Genomic DNA, 15,271 nt, shown 5'->3' with positions numbered 1-15,271 from the left:
CATATATAGGAATTGTTCTAGTACCTGGTGAAAGTCCTTTTGAAACTTAATATTAAAACTGAATTTAATGTTTTACATTCTTATTCTTCCCAGGACAAAACCTATCAATGCCCCAAAAATTCCTGAGGAGATGAGCTTGACATGGATGTTATCCTTCCAGCTTGGGAAGGAATCATGCAGCCTCTGGGATACCCCTGAGAGACACAAATGCCACCAGGTGAGCACCCAAGTTCTTCTGGCTTTTGTAACTCCCCTGTGAAACTCTGCAAACATCTGTGGCGTGGCTTTTAATGAATCCATGGGTGCTTCAGTGCATGTTAGAACACTGGGCAAGCTCCTCAAAGAGAGTTAGGAAAGCTGGTGGGTGCCAGTATCCTGCTCCCAGCAAACAGCAGACAAACCTGGCACATCTGGGCAAAGCTCTCACCACAGAGCACATCAGAGGCCTGAGCATGGCAGAACGGAGGGGCTAACAATAGCAATGCTAAACTATGTCACTAAAAATCTTCTGCCACTTTCATCCATTTCCCTTTCTTCCTCCCTTATCGTGCCTAGTTAGGGTAAGAGATAAATTTTCATTCATGTGGCAATACCATAGACTTCTAAACCATATGAAAGGTTAACTTCAGAAATAATGAATAATATGACCAAAATAGATTTGGACCAGTATCCCGTCTCTGATTTTTTTTTTTTCTTTTCTCTTTTTAAAGGGCATTACGATCCCTTTTGCCTTAGCTCACATTTTGATAGCTATCCCTAGGAAGTAAGAGCCAATTGTTAAATATGCAGCATTGTGACTTTGTTCTTTGCTTTGTGCTGCGGCTGCCACTGGAGACTTATAGCCCTATTAAAATCCACTGTTCACCTTGAAGTTGTGAACTTTCTGGACTGAAGGAAATCTGTCTAATTGTCATGGCCAACTGATGGTGCTTAAAGGATTTGGACTAACCAAAGAGTTACTAGGTGAGAGAGATCTCACATTAAGGCTGGGGTGAGAGGAATGGAGGAGCTTAACCAAGTTGTTTTTTGCTGAGAGACAAGGGATTTTTACATGGCACACTTCCATGCTCCGGGAGGGATTTCTAATAACACTTGGAGTTATATCAGCTAGCCTAATACCCCTCCCTTCCTAGAAATACTTTTGCAATCAAACTTGTTGGATATAAGGTCCTAATCGTGGCATGGCTGTGTCTTGGAACTATATGAGTGTGGGTAGGATGCTCTTTCCCAGACTTTAACCTGCAGGAGGACAAATTGCAGTGTGTGTCCAAAGCTGTGTGCCAAAGACAAGGCAGCATGTCAAAGAGAGCGGGCCAAGGAGGGGGGAAGCTTTTCCTACAGCTCTGCTGAGTGTGAGGCGGTACCTACCTGACTAAAGAACTGTTGGCTTGATGATGTAGCATATTGTGGGGAAAGTGAAGCTGTGCAAGTATCCTCTACACAGAGAAGAAAAAGCACAGACTGGGAATTGAAACTCTTAAAGCACTTATGAGTAGAAAGTTCTTCAGTGCTAGCTCTCAGTTATGAGATGCTCCAAGTGACTTATTCCGCAGAGGATATGGATGTCCTGCAGTCTTGTGAGCATTGCATGGTGTCTTGCACAGCAGAGTCTGAGGGAGGGGCTACCCATCAGGGCAGGGATTTCTTCTGACCGGAGTAGTCCAGGCAGGGGGCATTTGCCACTAGTGACTTGTAGTGGTTAGAGTGGGTGTCTGTAACTATTTGTCTGTTTGAGGAAAGCCACCATTCTGGTAACAATACAGCCAGTTCTCTTCTGGCCATGTCTGCAGCCTAATGCATGAGCTCAAAGCTGAATGACATAAGGATTTTGTGTTAAAAGGTTTTTAAAGAGGGAAATATTTTCTGACACTGCACTTTGAAAGACTGTGCCTTACATCCCTCAAGAGAAAAAGGTTCACATCCCATTCTGGTCTTTTTTTGCAGGCAACTTCTGTGGTGACACTCCTGTCTGTGCCATAAAACCTTGAGGTTCAGCAGTGACAGTGACCTTCCTTCACAGGGCTGCAGCAGCCATGAAAGGTTTTCTCTCAACTTGTTCTACTCAGAAAACATCATCTGGTAAGTCTGTTACAATTTTAGGGTGAGGATGGAGAAGTAGAGCCTAAAGCGTGGCTGTTCTATTGCAGAATTAAATGCATCTGTTCTGAAGAGAAATGGCCATTAATAGAAGAGATCTGTTTGAGATCTTGAGTGTTGATGATTGAATGCATAAGCAGTGATCTAATTACTGTACTCATTTCCCAGTACAAACCTGTAAAAATGAGATACTGTCTTAGCTCTGTCTCTCTATCTGCCCCTTTGCATTCTGCTCTACAAAACCAGAATCCCCTGTCCCCATGCTCAGTCTGTTATTGCTTCTATAAGCTCTCTTCCGTTTCTTCCCCTAGTTAGGCAATAACACTGCCAGGTGCTGCTGTTACGGCTGCTCACCTCCCCAGCCTCCACCTCTGCCACACAGCCAGGGACCCACGCAGTTAATTGGGCTCAGCGTTTAAAGACTAAAGGAAACTTCCCTCACTCTCTTGTTTCCCAGGCAGGGGCACAGCTGGTGACATGGGTGGACAGCTTTCTCTGTGAAAAGCAGAGCTGCCCTGGCACTACTAAGCAAATCAGTATTTTGATCCCTCAGAGAAAGCTGGAGCTTGGAAAGATGTGTCCAGTCTGTCTCTTCTGTTTTGTGGAAGCAAACTTGCCTTTCTAGCAATTTGAGCCATGGCTAATCTTCCCCCATCCCCTTTTCTTCTGTCTTACCTGTGCTCCTCACTGCTGTGTGAATGAGCACATCTGTTTGGGCAACTGTCTTGGGCTTCAGAAGTAAAGCACAGCAATTAAATTTCTCCTATTAAAATGCATCAGACTTGCAGCACTATGAGCAGAGATCTGTTTGCTTTTTCATGTGTACATGCACATTTCCTAGCTCTGAAAATTTGGAGGGACCTTCTCCATTCACATATGCCACTGTGCTTCTTTCGGCTGGGGAAGAGTTAATTTTCTTCTCAGTAGCTAGTAAGGGGCTGTGTTTTGGATTTGTGCTGGAAAGGGTGTTGGTAACAGAGATGGTTTTGTTACTGCTGAGCAGGGCTTGCCCAGAGCCAAGGCCTTTTCTGCTTCTCACACCTCCCTGCCTGTGGGGAGGCTGGGGGAGCACAAGGAGTTGTGAGGGGACACAGCCAGGACAGCTGATCCTAACTGACCCAAGGGATATCCCATACCTTATGGCATCATGCTCAGCATATAAAGCTGTGGAAAGGAGGAGGAAGTGGAGAGAATGTTTGAAGTGGTGATGTTTGTCTTCCCAAGTAGCTGTTACCCAGGATGGAGCCTTGCTGCCCTGGGATAACTGAACATCTGCCTGCCCATGAGAAATGGTGAATTAATTCCCTGTTTTGCTTTGCCTGTGTGCATGGCATTTGTTTTACCCATTAAACTGTCTTTATCTCAACCCACAAGTTTTCTCCCTTTTACTCCTCCAATTCTGTCCCTGATCCTGCTGGTGGGGAAGCGAGCGAGCGGCTGTGTGGGGCTTGGTGGCCAGCTGGGGTTACACCATGACAGCCACAAAGCAGCGCTGCTGTTATAAAAATGTTTATTTGCTGAATGTGCTTTGCCTTAAGCTACCGTCTGAGATCATTTCAAGATACTCTTCCATGCTCTGATGTATCCAAAACTGCAGCAAGTTAATTCAGTGCTCACTCCAGGCACTCCACATAGGTGGTAGTCCTCATATCTCTGCAGTTTGCACTGCCACCAAATCAAGTACAGAAACATCCCTGAGGAATAACTGATTATTTAAAGTTGGTTTTGGGTTGGCTTGCATTTGTTTAAAACAGGTGCTTATTGGGAGGGACGATTGGTCTCAGCATGGAACTGACCTCTGATTAATTAATAACCACTGTCTGGAACCTGACACTCTAAATGGGAAGCAGAAAAATAAATGTCTTAAGCCATCTGTGCTAACTTTTGCTTGAGAGCTTGGCTGTTCTTATTAGATGATTGTGCCTTTTCCTGGGGCACACAGAAGGGGTAGATGGAGCCCATTATAAAAAGGTCAGTTCCCATGATACAACCCAGAGTGCCACCAAAAGAGGGGAAGTAGGGGCACGTGTTGTACCTCAGCCCTTAATATTCTCAGTAGATTTCTCTGAACCAGCTCTACCAATGATAAGATTTTAGTGGATTTATTTTGTTAAACTTTATTTCCCCCCCAGATTCATCCTCTTCTTTCCTAGTTTCTGAGGAAAGTAAATGTTCTTCGCTTCCAGTTTTGTTCCTTTCCTTTCTTGTGCCTCTTGTGATCAGTGAAAGCTGGTGGGTGTGGGATACAGGATTTTTATGTGCTGTTTAATTTGCTGTTGTTACTTGAGATGGTTGGAAACGCTTTGGCAAACTAATTTTGGAAAATGAAGATTTATTGTAATGGAAACACTTTATAAATACCATTTTGACTGGAAAGAGTCAGGACGTTATTCTTACCTGCAGAACGTGGCTCCCTGAAGAATCTGTGAAGAGCTGTTTACCTGGGACATGTTGCCAGCCTGTACACATCCTGCTAGCCTCCAGACAAGGGACATTTCTAAGCCGTCTTGCCAACCCTGGCAAACAGATGGGCTTACTGTTTCCCACAGGCCTACATCTATCCAGAGCTGCCCTCCGGCAGCTTAAACCTTCCTGTGTAGTGTCCTGTGCTGCTGGCAGTGGTGGCAGCAGAGATGGAGTATGCACTTTGATGTGTACCTGATGAATAATATTAGGCTGAGGTACCATATGCTTCTCTTGACCCTTCATCTGTGTTTTATGGGATACCCCAGCAGTGGTGGAATAGGTCTAGAATGCTTCATCAGGATCTGTAGATGTGATGTAGGCTCCATCTCTTTTGGGGTCTGGTGCCCAAGAAGGTGAGTGACTGACTTGCCTCAGGACTTCCTGTGCTGATCGTAACAGCAGCAAAACTTTAGAGCACAATGTTCTCTGTCAGCACAGCACAAGGAGCACTGGGACCTCACTGGTATTCCCAAAAGTGCCCCTGCGATGTCAGGTTGTAAGTGTTGAAGCATGAGTGTTGCTTGGCAGCAGATGTTAAAAGTGAAATGTTGACTCTTCCTGTTGTCTGAATTATGGGGGTGTTTAGACAGAAGAAAATGTATCTGTTTTCCTTTTTCCTTGCCCAGTGTCAGACAGAGCAGTTCTGGGGAAAAAATACTTGTTGTCAAATGGGAAGGATGTCAACCCCCTGCTTGTGAAAGCTGTGTGCACACACTTGTTTGGGTGGGTTTCCTCCTGGAGGTGGCCCACCACCCCTGGAGCTGCAGAAACCCATTGTACCAGGTAACATTTGAAATGCCACCACATTCAGCTGTGCCAGGGTTAGTGATCATAATAACAGTCAGACAAGGGGCCTGGTGCTTGTGTGTGATGCTGAGTGAAATGAACAGCAAGCCTTTGGGCAGGCTTGCTTCCTATTATCTGGTTAAAACACAATGTGAGGGTTAGGAATGTGACTTGAAGGTACAAGTGTAGGCTAGACATGATCTAGAGAGCAGCAAAGATCACCTATACCTGTCTTCCCAAGCTGTCAGAGCTGTACTGTGACCATTAAAGTTAATGAGCCAGAAATAAGCAAGCATGTCCCAAGAGAGCTGTTCTTTTTTTTTTCTCCATAAAGACTGGTATGCACATCACTAACATAATATGCACCTCTGTGCTGGCAGTAAATTAATGTCTGAGATGGCAGGAGCTGAAATTTAAAAGAACGCTTTTAAGTTGCCCATACCCTTTGTCTAAACCCTAGGATATTCCTGTTAGAGGAATATTTTGCTGCAGCATATGATTTTTATATATATATATATGGTGCAAAGGTTGGACAGAGCTGAGAGAAGTTACTCCTTCCAGTTTTCTGTGCACAACTTGGGGCAAGACTTGGAGGAAGGAAAGGAGAACTGAAGACAAACATTAAGCAGTGGGGAAATGTGATCTAAACAGAGCCAGTGCATGAGCACAGAGCATGTGAATAAGGGGGCTTAAAAGCACATGGATTTTACCATGTCCTCTTGGAAAATTCCACAGTTCTTCAAAGAACTGTCTAACTGTATGCACTGATAGGAGGCTTCTGCACCGAAAGAGTGAAGTCCTGGGTCAAACTTGCCTGTGGAAAGTGTCTTCCCCCAAGTCCCCAGATCCATGTCTCTTTGGAGGGTCTCATCTCTCATCTTCTTCGAAACAGCCTTCAAAATATGTTCAGTTTGACTGTGCTGTGGCCCCAAACAGTGGTATTAGGAGAAAGCCTGTTCTGACTCATTAAAACAGTGCTCTCAGGCATCCAGCAAGTACAGCAAGGGAATGTATACATTATTAAAGCTCTGTCTCATCTGTTCTGCTGTGTTGATGTGGGATATTTGGTGGGATGGAGAGATGAGGAAGTGAGCTAAGAAGCAAGAAAAGCAGTGGGCTGACAGAAGTAAGAGCAGAAAAGCTGTACCTGGGGTTGAAGGGAATTTGCTTTCCAACATAGGCCGTTCTGTGGCAACAACCTGCTTGCAGGTGGTGGGGAGGAAACAAACATTGCTGTGAGATGATTAACAGGATGGCGAGAGACAGGAGCTGGCAATAAGTATGGGTTGCTCTGACACAGAAGAGCACCTGTGACTGATTGAGGTCAGTGACAGCTCAGATTGGGAGCACTGCCAAGAGAGATTTCTCCTGCTCCCTAAATGTTGCCTGCAGTGTGTGAAACATTTTTCACCTGGGAGCCAGGCTGTCTCTTCTGTTGAGAAGCTGGGAAACTTCGGTACAGGCAAAGCCAAGGTGGAGGCTACGCAACGGGCAATGAACTCAAGGGAGATGGGATCACTCTCATGATATCTCAATGCCCAGGGCCTCTGGCCCATGTCACCCCTGCTGCTCAGCAGCATGGTCAGATACCTCAGGGTGACAGTGTCTCCTTGGGACACCTCAGTGTCTGGGGAGGAGAAACTTCTCCCTCTGTCTGCAAACTGAAGAGAGCTGTACCACCCTGACCTTCTGCCAGGAGAGGTGGGATGTACATGTCTGAGTGCAGCTGGCACAGAGCTGGTCTCTGTCCTGTCTGACCAGCCCCTGTGCCAAACTCTGGCCTTCTTTTCCTTTTCCAGGGAGACTCTTGGTGGCCACACATCTGCTTGTTTGACAGGCATGGCAGGTATTGCGGTCTGGGGCTTTTGTGCATTTTCCCTTAATACAGAGGTGGTCATGTGTACTGGGTAAATGTTTGTGAATCGGGTCACTTCCCTCCATACCCTCCCTCTTTGGAAGTCCAGACTTGAGCACCCTGTTTCAGAGATCATCTTTGTACTACAGTAAACCTTGTGGTGCTTTAGTGCTGATATCCCTTCAGTTCCTGAAAGGTGCCCAGGAAATACTGTCCTTCAGCATCTGGATGCATGGCTAGTGTCAAGTCCTGTACACAAGTGGTGCTGACCTGTCAAAGTAGAATTGGTAGCCCTGTTCCTCTGGGATAATCTGATTTACCAGAGGGAAGTAGCTGCTGCAGCAGCACAGGGAGCTAAGATGGACTGCTCTGCTGCAGTGTTATCTTGCTGGAAAGGAAGTGATCTGGAACTTGGTGGGATGGCTTATCCATTGTAAATATGCCTTCATGTTTCAGAGAGATTTATCTATGCCAAGTGCTTAGTCTTGTCTCTCACATTAGGGAGGCCATACTGACATGCTTCCAGTTGCCAAAAGGGGTTTTTTTCTGTTTTAAGTGGAAGGGTTTAGATTTACCTTCTTAGGGGAGGGTGGTGTCTGACTTAGAGTTTCCTGTGAACTGGTAGCTAAAAGCTAGACCTGGAAGTGAAGTGTATTTGTGAAGAAGGATTTTAATGCCCAGTCCTATCAGCATGTGTCAACGAATTACAAGCCAGGAAACCTGCCTGCATCCATCTCCTCTGGTTTCAATTTCACTACATACACATCCATTCTTTAAAAAGAAGATAGCAAGCTCTTTTCCATCCCTGTGCTGCTTATCATTAAATATAAACATAGGAGTGTATGTGATGAAGCAATGCGATGTCACGTAACCAAGTGAACCTGGCAACCATCTGCTGGTGAATGGCTGAAGAACTGCAGTCTGCCCTTACACCAGGTCACTCTGGTGCAATAATTAAGAGATCATGTGGGTACCTTTTGATTTATTAGACGTACCAAATACTAGTGTCTTTGTTGCTTAAAAGAAACCCTTCTTTCTCCTATCCCCATCTTATGCTGCTTTTGGAAAGAAAACCTCATATTCTAGCACAATTCAGAAAACATCAGTCAATCCTTACAAAAATGGTTCCCCTGAACCAGCAGGGCTGTAAATTGCAGTATTTTGTTAGGCTGCTGTTGCTGATGACTGACTTGTCGTGATATAACCAACTTAAAAAACTGCTCTGCCATCATGACAACAAATGTGTTCGGGTTTTGGCTTAAAGATGTGATCTCCCCAGTGTGTCTTCAGCTGTGCAAATAGAGCAGCTTAGTGTTTGTAATTTAGTGCTATATCACAGACCAGGGAGGGCTCCTGTTGTGAAAATGTGTGTGGCATTAGGGGAATAACATCCTGACTGAAACCTTCCAGAAAGTGGGGGCAGGATGGGTTGCCATGCCTGCTCCTGGTGGCAAGGAGCTAGGCAGAAGGAAACTTGTTCTCAGGGCTCCTGGTGGGCCAGTCACCACTTCTTACATCTGGAAACAGGATGTGCTGCCCAGGAAGTGACAGCCTCATCCTAGACATGGTCCTGTGCGTGCCTTGGGAGATGGAAAGAGCTGCAGCGTGAAACCAGGCTCCTGATTGTGCTTGTGGTGGTAACAGAATCCCCTGGCCTTCCACAGGGGACTTTATACCTTAAATTTCACTGGAGGAAGAGCATTAGGAAAGCTTCTGGCAAAGCTGAAGGACAGCAATTAGTACTCCTTCGAACATTTTTTCTTTTCTCACCTAGAAATGGGCAGCCAGGTACAAGGGGTGTAACTACTGACCTGACAAGGAAAGTGTCATCATGTAAAATAACTTGGACTTCCAGTGCAGAGCTGGAATTGAAATGCATGTAGGGTATCTGCTGTTTTATTTTGTCCCTGAAGATCTGTTGCGTGGTCTCCTTTTGGGCCATCTGTTTGATACAGAGGCATTTGGTAAGAGAAGAATCCCACACAATCCAGGGTGAGGTGCAGCACTTTGTGCAGAGCAGTTTTCCCTCTCCACCTTTTTACAAGTGAGTCTGGCTCTTATATTCTAAATATACCCCTGAGGGAAAGGGAACAGCAGAACCAAGAATTATTTACATCTTTTGAAGGAAGAGGCACTGCAATACTGAAGAAGGAGGCATGTATGTTGGGGGGAAGGAGAGGTGCATAATTGAAATGTGACGAGTAATTCCCATAAGTGTGGACTCTAATGAGCTCTTTTCTCTAGTTCTAGACTTGTTTGAAGCAAGGGTAGATCATAAATTAATCTACACATCATTGCTCCTTTTTTTTCTTATTTTCTTTTTTTTTTTTTTTTCAGAATAGCTCTTCACTGCAGGACAGCAGCTCTACCACACACCAATGTTATTCCTCATTCATCCCTTCAGAAATACCTCATGCACAAGTCCCACAGCACTGATGTTTTTCGGCTTAAAGAGGGCACAGGAAGTGTTTACTGCACCAGCTGTACCTCTTGTATGCCATGTGACTGCAGTGTCAACACAGGGATTCAAAATCAGGAGAAGGTTCTCCTGACCCCCAAATCCTGCACCAGCCCAAGCTGCAGTTCAAGCTCATCTGGCTTTCTGGGTCCAAGGGCGTTGGGGGTTGTATACTAAAGTTGTGAGAGAGAAGAAGGGCTTCTGCCTGGCATCAGTTAGATTTGCTTGAATGCTGCATGTGACTTTTTTATGGCACAAGAAATGGGACTATGAAATCCCAAATAGACTTCTCATCACAATTTCTTAAGTAGCTGTCCTGATGCTGCCAGAAATGTCCTCCTCTTTGCAGTTGCTGCATGAAGTTGATTGTCCTAACAATGAGGGATGTGCTGCTTAATTGCAGTGGAGATGTTCTCCTGATTAATTTTTCTCTCTTGGTGGCCTTCTTCCTCTTTGCTTCAAAGTAGCTTAGCAAGAAACTACAAGCTACTGGTTTTATAAGCAGGGGTTTTTTAAATTCTAGCTAGTGCTGGATTAAGTTGAGTGGCATGAAATTCTGATTACTTTTTTCCCCAGAATAGCTTATGCTTAATGTTGGGGCTCAGATTTCTTCCTTTTCACGCTCTAAGTAGCCTGTCACATTTGTATATGGACTGAGAGGCCTCCAAGAAGAATCTGTAACATTTGGCATAACTAAAACCTTACAAACTCAAAAGCAGATCAGCATATCAGCATATCCTTGAAGCAGAATAGCCTGTGCTGGCTGGAAGCTGTGTTTTAGCATCTACATTTCCTTGCAAGAGCCAGTTCTTTGTATGTATGGTTTTTTTGGATGCAGAATGAATGCACTCACACACCAACAAGGATCAGTTGCTATTTCCTTCTCAAGACCCATACAGGGTTTGATCTATGCTGGCTCTCCTTTAATTTAGTGGCACTGTTTATGTAATTGCTGCTTTTCTGATTTAAGTGCATGAGTACAAGCTGAAGGTTTGACACAGGCAGCCAAACTTTTTAATTGCCTTTAGCTCATCTCTAGCTGTGGCACATCTCTTTGAATGCAGCTGACTCATGAGAAGGTCTGGGAGAGAAACTATACCCTTTTTAGTTATGCTTTTTCTCTGGCAAAATTGCTCTGTGAATTTTTATCACCTAATGGTTTCTCTGACACCTTTTAAAACTGTTCAGCTTCTCACCAAGAGACTATTTTATATGAGACTTGGGCCAGTAAACCATTTCTGTGATCTGGGAAGTGCTATGCTTCCTTCACAGAGCAATCAACTTCAAAATTAGCTGGGCCTGCCTGCTCAAGAGAAACTCACTGTTGCTTGGCTGCTAGTCCTGAATGGACCTATTAAATGCCATATTTCTGTAAAAAACCCAGCAAAAATCTATTGCTGACTAGCAGGTCCTGAAATTCATGCATGTCAAGGGAAGCATAAATAATTTCAGTGTGCAGTTTTGGAGACAATAGTGGTTTCTGGCTTAGTAAATACTAACTTACATCCAGTCTATTGAAAAGGGTGATTATATAAGGTAGAAATCAGCTGGGGCTTCAGCAGAGCTGGGAGGAACAGGCTTCTCTTCCATTCAAAATGCTTTTTAAAATTCAGAGTGCTTAGTGATATGGATGTTAATGGACTTATCCTGTCCTAAGCTATGTCCAGCCTTGTTGTGCTTCTCCCAGGTGGTTCCAAAGCACAGATAGATTGAAGCTCCAGCTCTTTTCACTTCCTTGTCCTAAGGCATCTTACAGAAATGCTATCACCCTGTATCACCCCCATTTATGTACAAGGGTGATGGGTCACCCTTGCTGCTGCTTCTGACCAGCCAGGTGGAATTGTGCCAGATTTAAGCACTTTGAGTTTGAGTCTGGAAATCACTGTGTTGTGGGTAGGTGTCTGCTCACCACAGCAAATTATAATGGCAGGCTCCCGGCCTGAATTCCTTTGTAAATGTCCCTCTCCTCTCCCAGCAGTTGCTCAGGAAATACAGCTCCTGTGAAAAGCCTGAGGAGCTCCTTGCTCTATCACTCCCTTCTCTAGCTCAGATGGAATTCAGTACTTTCTTTTCTTCCAAGGAAGTTAGCAAAAGTATATGCTGTATGCTGCTCCTCCCTTGTAACTCCTTGGGAGATCTGCTCACAGGTGACCTGGCTGGAAATATCCACCTGGCCCAGCAGCAGTTAGAAATCTGGGGACTGCTGGAGGCCTGGCTTGTCTGCTGGGGCTTTTCTGAGTGGTGAAGCAGAAGGAAGAATGCACTCACCCAGCCTGCAAGAGGGAAAGCAGAGATGATAACTTTTTAAAAGATACAACAGACTCAATTATACCACATATTTCTCCATCTAGAAAACCATGATTTACTTGCTTGAGGGTTTTTCTTTTCCACCTCCATTTTTATTAAGCTCATTTTTCTTTATTCCTGACCTGTGACAGCTAAAAGAGTTTTCCTGGGAGAGAGAAGATGAGTGTGTGCATGCATGTGGTGAGGAGCTGGGGAATAGCAGTTGTGCCAGCTTGTTGTGTGGAGGATGCTGGATGGTTTGGATTCAACCTGGACCACCCTTGTCTTGTGGTCTCCACACGAGGCTGTGAACCCAATCAGGTCCCTGCACATTTATTTTCCCATCCGCTCTTCCATCCCACTTGACCAAAGGCAAGTGAGCTGCAGGTTTTCCTAAAGTTGAGATTTTTATTTCCCAGAGTTACAAGCAATAGCAGAGACTCCTTAGGGGCAAATGCTACACTGCTAATGTATGGGGCAGGCTGCACATCTCACTGTGTCTGCACCTCTGGGTACAGAAAGAAACCCTGGCAGTCCTTGCTGCCCTTTGCCTGCTCTTGCTGCTCAGTTTCCAGCTGGAATTTGTGCCCCACTTCCAGGTGCTGCTGGGCGTTGGGAGGATCTGTGAGGCGCAGGAAGGAAAATCAGTCATAGAACGGTTTGGGAGGGAACCTTAAAGCTCCATCTTGTTCCACACCCTCTGCCATGGGCAGGGACACCTTCCACTATGTTATAATTGAACTGACTTGAGTTGGTTTTCATAGCTGAGAGAATGGTTAAGGGTTCCCTGTTAATTGTTAATTAGTTAACCACTTATTGGTTATTAATGGTTTTGTCGGTTGATTGTGAATTGTTAGGAAATTCGTTTATTAACCATTGCTAAGGGGAAGTAGTGTTAGGAGCATTTTCTGTATCGGTGTTAGGATGTTGGGCGGGTATGCAAGTTGGTAACGAGGGAAAGGTCCAGAAGAAGGTCTGTACCAGTCATGTCTCCTTAGCATAAGGGAATAAATACCACCTCCTGATAGGACCGAGACCAGCGAATCACCCCAGTGACGAGAACCTGTCCCCTAGAGATGACATCCTGACAAGCCAATCAGACTATGGATGGTGGGAGGGCCTGGGGTGTAAGAGGGTGGTGCCTCCTGGGGAATAAGAGGTAGTGTCCCTGAGGGGACAGGGATTTCTCTGCCCACACACGACCATGAGTGTAGATCTCAGCACGCGTCCTTTCTCATTGCTCGAAACCCCATCCAGCCTGGCCTTGAACACTTCCAGGGACGGGGTATCCACAGCTTCCCTGGGCAGCCTGTTCCAGTGCCTCACCACCCTCTCAGTAAAATGTGTTTTTATGGCTGGTGACATGGTGTTCTGCAGACTTAGGCATCTGCTTTCCCTCTTTAGGGCAGCTTCCCTCCGAAGTAGTGCCAGGTGAAGATGTGCTTGTTTATTGCAGTGGTGTTAGGCCTCAGTCTTCCGGCTGGGTTTGGGCAGCCACAGATGCTCGGCACATTGGGTCACAGCCCTAATTTTGAAGGTGCATGCTTTTAGGTGTGCCTTTAACTAAGAAATGGTTCAGCTCGGGTTATTTATGTTTGTCTTTGGGCTTCCCGTAGCTGTTTCCTCACTTTCCTCCTCTGCTGCCACCACGTGGACACGTCCCGGTGTTCCTTTAAGGATTTGTATGAATCTCTGAGAAGAACACCCTCCATCCTTGATTGTGCTGCAGTTTTTTTAACTGTGCACAACGTGTTTATTGCTTTGCCATGAAATTCAGCAGTGGGGAATCTGACACGTTAAAATAAAGAAATAAGGAGAGATAATCTCTATCATGTTTTTCTTTCCCATTTTCTACCGAAAGACTTGCAGATGGTGTACCTTTTTCACATCTAGAAAAGGTTATGTAGAAGTAACTAAGTGCGCACGGCAAGTTACAGACCTCAGACAGAAGTTTCACAGGCATCTCAAGCAAAAGCTAGGCTCAAGCCTTAGCAAAATTTTTCCAAAGGGCTGTTCCTGAGGCAGTTACATGTAGAAGACTGTGTCACTAAGGGCTGATGGAGTAGTTTTTATGTGCCATACATTCAGCTCTGAAAATTGCACTTGGGACACAACAGCATTTAGGCACTTCTGGAAATATTATTTTGAGCGGAACTCTATTAAAACTACCAAGATGGAGTTCTGGAGTGGAAGAGGAACTATTGGAGATGCCTGGTGCAGTTTGTGCCATTTTCATGACACAGCAGCTTTGGAGCAGCAGTGCAACCTGGATCCTGTTCACCTCGGGGCTTACTCAGGCTGGGGCCAAGTGGATAACTGTGTTTGAAACTGGCCACAGACAAGGATGATCTAATTTTAGATTGGACTATAACTTAATTTCCTATATTTGTCCATCAATAATTTTCAGCACTGAATGAATCACTTGTAGTCCACTGTTACATAAAAAAGCAGCAAACAGATGCAACAGTGTTAGAAGTGATGCAGTATGCTGGAGCAGGCCCTGCAAACTTACCTTTTGTGAGGTTAAGTTGTTTCAGTGTCTCGCACATGAGCAAACCACTCATGAGGTCCTCACTTTGCCGCGAGGTAGGGCTTCAGAACAGTATTCCTTCCCTCGGCAGTCAAATGTTAAAAGCAATGAAAATTTGGGGTGAGGGGCTGATCTTCTCCCCTTTGAGTCCAGGGGTAGTTGCTGGAAGTAAACACCTGAGAGTGCTTTCTCTCTCTTTGCGTCAGGGAAAATCCTTGTGAATGGCTGGGACACACTTGATTCTTTTACAGTCTTGTTAGGGGGAAAAAGCTTTAAACAAAACACAGACTTCAATGCAACAAAGGCAGCTCTGGGTGCATGGAAAACTGTGCTGAGTCCAGTTTTCCAGGGTGATAGGTCAGCTGCCAGGACAGATTACAGCTGGATTCAGTCCTTGACATTAGCTGCATTGCAGGATGCTCATTGTGGTTCCAATATTTAAAAGAATAACTAAATACCATGTGGTTTTAGCCATTACAGTAGCTCTGATGGAAGAAGTGTGGCCCCGGGGCTGTGAAGTCCTGGTGCCTATATGATAAGGGAATTGCTGTTCAGCCTCAGAGAATCAAGAACGACTTTTCCATTTTCTCTCTCTTTCCTCCCTCTACTGGCCGACAGAGTGAGATCATAAAGCATTCAGCATTTTCTTTTGGCCTTCAGAGACATCCTAGTCTAGAATTCATCCAAACTTCCAGCTTTGACTCATCTTGAAGGTGGAATTAAACGAGACAAAACAGCTGCATCAAAGACCTACACAAGGTGGTACACAGCATGCTGTCCTGGGGCTGACTTT

General features: G+C 45.1%; 1 long non-coding RNA gene across 11 annotated transcripts in view; it reads left to right on the top strand.

Moving 5' to 3' along the window:
• LOC138104177 (uncharacterized) overlaps positions 1-11,988 on the top strand; it is a 37,022-nt gene extending 25,034 nt beyond the window's left edge. For 9 of the 11 annotated variants that reach the window (XR_011147963.1, XR_011147964.1, XR_011147971.1 and 6 more), the window contains 3 exons: positions 94-217; positions 1,945-2,079; positions 9,542-11,988. This is a non-coding gene — a long non-coding RNA (uncharacterized lncRNA). Of the gene's footprint in view, positions 1-93; positions 218-1,944; positions 2,080-4,500; positions 4,608-9,541 lie in introns of those variants that run through there. The other 2 variants (XR_011147967.1, XR_011147965.1) reach the window with 2 other exon arrangements.
• Positions 11,989-15,271: the final 3,283 nt, after the last annotated feature.

This window comes from Aphelocoma coerulescens, chromosome 1A (genome assembly GCF_041296385.1).
Source record: "Aphelocoma coerulescens isolate FSJ_1873_10779 chromosome 1A, UR_Acoe_1.0, whole genome shotgun sequence".
NCBI lineage: Eukaryota > Metazoa > Chordata > Aves > Passeriformes > Corvidae > Aphelocoma > Aphelocoma coerulescens.
The sequence above is the reverse complement of the archived record's forward strand: the minus strand, read 5'-3'. Positions and strand labels throughout refer to the sequence as shown.